General features: G+C 35.2%; 1 long non-coding RNA gene across 6 annotated transcripts; it reads left to right on the top strand.

Moving 5' to 3' along the window:
• LOC107842633 lies at nt 1–4,082 on the top strand. Of its 6 annotated transcripts, none has more exons than XR_007044909.1 (4): nt 1–62; nt 223–336; nt 644–3,750; nt 3,892–4,082. It is a non-coding gene; the product is annotated as an uncharacterized LOC107842633 (long non-coding RNA). The 6 variants fall into 6 exon arrangements; XR_007044907.1 differs by lacking the exon at nt 1–62 and having other exon boundaries at nt 69–336; nt 644–734; nt 967–3,750; XR_007044908.1 differs by lacking the exon at nt 1–62 and having other exon boundaries at nt 69–336; nt 644–1,093; nt 2,522–3,750.
• The last annotated feature ends 1,385 nt before the right edge of the window (nt 4,083–5,467 follow it).

Raw genomic sequence — 5,467 nt, 5'->3', positions numbered from 1 at the left:
AGCTCAGTTCACAATGGATTTGAAGAAAGTTGAAGGATATATACACACACTAAGAAATAAAGGTTAGGGTTTAAGATTTGACCCTCTTGTTGTTACTTCTTCTTCTTTTTACTCATCATCATCATATTTGACTTATGTTGAAGTCCTTTAATGGGGTTTTCATTGTCGTTGATATTGATTTTGTTGTTGGTGGTGGTGGTGGTGGTGATGTTACAATGTGAGGCTGTGATGATTGAGGTGTGTAGAGTTCATGGGTGACGGAACTATGCCCGTAGCTTTGTGGGGAAACCTGAAAGGCCTCATTGAAAGGAATCAAGTATCTTGAGGAAATCAACGGTTCTTTCCTACTCCCAATCGTTGAAGTTTCTTCTAGATGTCAAGTTCCTTGTGTTCTTTGATCCAACACTATATGTCATCCTTTTGTAACTAGCTGTTTAGATAACTTGATGAAATTTAAAATCCTGTTGATTTCAATTTTGGTGCTGAATAATTGGATCATATTCTCCATTAGCCATTATATAATTCTGTACATTTGTTCAAATGCTTTTTGAGGCAGTTTCTAGTTTATGTATTAATCTGGATCTGTTTGCTTGGTTGAATCAAAACTATATGTGATAGACCTAGCTATGATTTATATTTGCAGAAACGAAATGAGAAGAAAGCAGCTAGTGACATGAGGTAATATAAGGGAAAGAGTTATGTCTCTGGTGATTAGTTGACATTACAAAATTAAGGTAGCAGTGTGTTTATGATGTTGGCAATTCTTCTTAAATGCAAAAGAGCATTAGGTTGTGTGTATAGTTTTGTTGTATTTAGTTTAGTCCTTGAGTAGCTTGCTCTGCAGTCTACTCAAAATTTTTGGTTTATTCCTTTGAGAGATTTAACTTATTTTTTTTCACGTTTGGTAAAATCTTTCTTCTTTACCTGATTTATTATTTTTTCTAACTCCGGTTCTACTATGCTAAGGTCCTATGAAACAAGCCTGATTTTTGTCGCAAGCCATGGCCAACTATAAGCAATAGTGCTAAAGATTTTGTTAAGAAATTATTAGTGAAAGATCTGCGTACTAGACTTACTGCTGCACAGGCCTTATGTAAGTAATGGTATTCTTATTTAGTACAACTTTTAAAGTGATTTTTAAGTTTTACAATGACCAAGCTTCCCACTTGTGGGATCACACTGGGAATGTTGTTAAATGACCAAGCATGATTCATAAAAGAAGTTGTGTAAGGTCCAAAAGATTCATAAACTGAAATTTATCAGTTCTTAGTTACCTACTTCATTATCAATGGCCAGTATTGGATGTCCATTAAAGCTACCAGTCCTGGCTAAGTTACTTCCACATTCTAGATAACTTATCGGACAACTTTCAGAGACGACTATTTTCATAGTTTTATTCACTCAATTAGAGGTTGTTGGTGTACTCATCACCTTTAAGATGTTTCCTTTTCTGCTTTTCTTTATTTTGTCTGATTCCTCAGTGAGCCTCATCCCAGTTACTAAGGCAAGGAGAAAGACCTAATTTTGTTGTTTATATCTATTCATCTTGGTCCTGCTTTAACTATTTAGCCAGACATTTTGTGTTATTTTCTTTTGTTATTGTAGTTTTTGTAATTTGTTACTGTAGCTCTCTTTTCATATGGTTCTATTTCCTTTCAATTAAAAGATAACAGTTTTTGTATTATCTATTTCACCTAAATCGTATCTGACTAAAGTATTTAACAACTTATATTCATCTAAAAAGATATTTTAGCTAAGTGAACTTCATGTATTTAGATAAGGAACACTAACAACAGTATGAGCTATAGAACTAACTAGTGGCCTTTTGATAAGAAACTTCGTTACCATATGCATTTGAGCCAATTATTTGGCTTGCTTATTTAAAATTTCAATCAAAAATTTTTTATTTTTTATTTTTCTAATATTTTGATATGCATTGTCAAAGAACTCTGTTGCGATATGTGCATATAGGCTAGCTTTTCTCTGCCTATGAAGGATCTCTTATAATGAATTGCATTCTTATATGTGTGCTTATATCGTTTTCATATTAACCTACATGTTAAGCTATTTTTCTTGTGTATGGTAGTTATTGTTTCTCTATGAGGCCCAATATCTACTTACTTTGCCAAACAGCGAAAAGATCAAAACAAAGTGCATGCGAAAATAGAAAATAATTTCTTACTCTGCCAAAAGATTGTACTTTTAATTTATCATGGTGAAGTTCTATCTGAAAAGGAACTGATGTGTCTAATTATTTCTCTTATTAGTTGTGTGAAATATGGTATTGGAATGAAGCTTGAGTATACATTATGTTTTCTTGCATTCTTATTGTGAAATTCATGTGTGTGCCATCGTGTTACTTGAACAAGATTACGTGTAAAATGTCTGTTGATGGTTGTTGGTGAAAAGTTTTGAATTTGTCTGGATGGATAGGCTGTGACAGCCAAATTTACAAATTATAATTCCCAAATTGAAGATAGGCTGTGGCATTGGGATATGATTGGCGCCACTCTTATGTCAGGAAATTGCACGGTTGCCACAGATGTTTAGTATATGATTGGCACCACTCTTTTATTAGGAAATTGCTCGGTTTCCACAGATGTTGATAGTGTACAATTTTGTTGACCATTTTTGAAATTGATCACGGCACTTTGCTGCAACATCAGGTATAACTCATTAGATATATCGTGTTTTATGCTCCATACATCTCTCAGACTAATTTAGCATATGTATAGTCACAAAACTTCTTCACGCCTATTTTGGCTGGATTCAATTGTTAAGATGTTGTTTTTGGCATCATGTAAAGCCTCCCTTTTCCCATGCTTTAGAAAAAAGAAAAGGTACTTGCCAAGTTCACAATTGTTGCCATGTATCCTGTATTGGAAGGATTTTCTAGTTAGAATTGAAGATATTTTTTCAATTTTGAGAGTATTAAATAGTGATGTAGGTTAAAACCATTATTGTCAAGGGTTGGACTATTGAACTCTCCCAGAAGTTGATTTTTCTATTCTTCAGGTAACTATGTTAGGTCTTGGGTCAATTTCTTAGTAGGTCTTTACTGATGTGTTTGTCAGTTTATCTACTAATTTATGTATGAAATTCCCTGCACTATATACACCTGCTACTGATATCTAGAGTACAAGATGTATCTCTGTGGAGTTTCCTGACAGGAAAGCCATTATTTCAGGGCAAGTGTCATTTACCAGTTGGATTTGTTTAGTGATCTTCTTGAGATGCCATAAGCCTATATCATATCTTGGGTATTTTTTTATTTTTTTTTGACTTGCACCAGGTGTCCGAGACTCTTCGAGTCCCAACTAATCCCGGGGGTGCACAGGCCCTCGGCAAAGAGTTTCCCGCAAGTGCACCACGGTTAATTTAGGGTTTCACCTAGTCTGATGGCCCTCAAAAATTATTTGCACCCAGTGGGAATTGAACTTGAGACCTTGACCTCAAGGCTCAAGCCAACTACCACCAGGCCAACCCCTGAGGGTTTATATCATATCTTGGGTATTAGCCATCTGTTGATTTGTTTTGGTTGATGGTAGCATTATCCAGCAGCATACTGAAAGAAGAATACTCCTCTTGAGTGCAGGTTTCAAAGAGAAGGCAAGGAAGTATTTGACAGATATGACAAAAAGAGCCTAGTTCGTTTTACTGAGAAATTTTTCAAAAGCAGATCCTTTGACGCTTCGACTATTGCTGAGGTTGTTAGCACTTGATTCAAAGGATTTCCCAACTGCTGAAGAGGTATACTCCCTCATATATTCCTGATATTACATAATAAGAGATTAAGTGAATTACATCTTGTTTATTCGTATAGCATGGTACTATATGAATACACGAAGTATATTGATATTTTTTAATTCTTAATTTATTTTGAATATGTAGGAAAATACGGGTAATCCCATTTGAAATGGTGGCCACAAGTCAATTCGATATGAAGTCAACGATCAAGACTTTTTTTTAAACAATTATAATGTTTCAATTTACACTTGGTGTTGTGGAAATTTTTGTTAGTGAACATCTGGAAATGTTTTTTATTACATAATACAGTACATATGTTTCCTTTTTGAAGTTTATGTCATGACTCGACCTGAGGTTCTCGCCACGACGGGCATCTCGAACTACACAGGCCCGAGATACCCCCATCACTCCCCAACCCACTAGTGATATTGTCCGCTCTGAGTCTAGGCCCGCAAGGCTTTAAAGCGCGTCACTAAGGAGTAAGGCTTTCTTACTTATATACCCAGCATTCCTCCTGTGTTTTGCCGATGTGGGACTCTTTTATAAGTTGGGGTGTTACAGTTTATTATGGGGTTTTGACAGTAATTTAGTATTTGAGGTCATCTAAATAGGATAATAATGTGCAAAATAGATCAAATGTGACTTGAATATTTTATATGGCTAATGTTATTTCTATAAAATGTGGCTTGAACTATAAAATTTTAGGTAATATTGCTACACTTCAAAAGTGTGGCTAAAACGTGCTTACATTTTATAAGTGTTGTCATAGAGGATGTATAAAAGGCAACGATTTTGAAGTGTGGCTTGTAATAAAAGAAAGACCCCGTTTTTTAAGTGTTGTTATAGAGGTGCTACAAAAGGCTATGCCTGTGAAGCGTTTCCAATAGTAAAATAAAGGCAACATTTTTTAAGTGTTGTTATAGAGGTGCTACAAAAGGATACGCTTGTGAAGCGTGCCCAATAGCAAAACAAAGACAACACTTGTAAGTGTAGCTTTAGCAAATAAAAATGTTGCCAATGACAAGTTGTAAAGCGTAGCCTTTATACCTTAAAGGCCACACTTTTTAAATATAGCTGATATGGCAACACTTGAAAAGTGTGACCTTTGATCAAAGGTTACACCTCTTTAGTCCACCCCACAAAAAGTGTTGCCTAAAGTTTGAAAGTGTAGCCTTTGATCAATGGCCACACTTTATGCTATTTTAGGCCACACTTTACAAGAGTGGCAATAGAACTAAAATGTTGTAGTGGTACGTAACAACTAAACCAATTACACCTAATTTACGACTTTTGAATAGCCTAGAAGGTCTAACTAGCCCAAGTATCATCAAATGCCATTACCAAAACCTTAAACCAGCCTAAATATAACACAATATTATAAACATAGTATGAATTAGATCAATCTACAAGGAGGGAAAACCTAGCCTACCTGGACACCAAAGAAAGTTCAAAGACTCCACTAAATAACCAAGTTTCCCTTCTGAGAAGTTTTCATAAGGTGCCACGCTATCAAAATCATAATCTAAGAATCACAACGAGAATAATGATACCCATATTGCACTATTGCATTTTGGGTCCAAAATCACCTTAAAATTCCATGTGGGTCCCATTTATGAAAATCACATTTCCAAAGCCAACCCAATATTCCCTCATTCTCATGGTGTAATTAACCTAAAAAATGGGTGAAATCCAAGCTACATTAGTGCTTAAATCAACCCAC

This window comes from Capsicum annuum, chromosome 9 (genome assembly GCF_002878395.1).
Source record: "Capsicum annuum cultivar UCD-10X-F1 chromosome 9, UCD10Xv1.1, whole genome shotgun sequence".
NCBI classification, from domain to species: domain Eukaryota; kingdom Viridiplantae; phylum Streptophyta; class Magnoliopsida; order Solanales; family Solanaceae; genus Capsicum; species Capsicum annuum.
The sequence above is the reverse complement of the archived record's forward strand: the minus strand, read 5'-3'. Positions and strand labels throughout refer to the sequence as shown.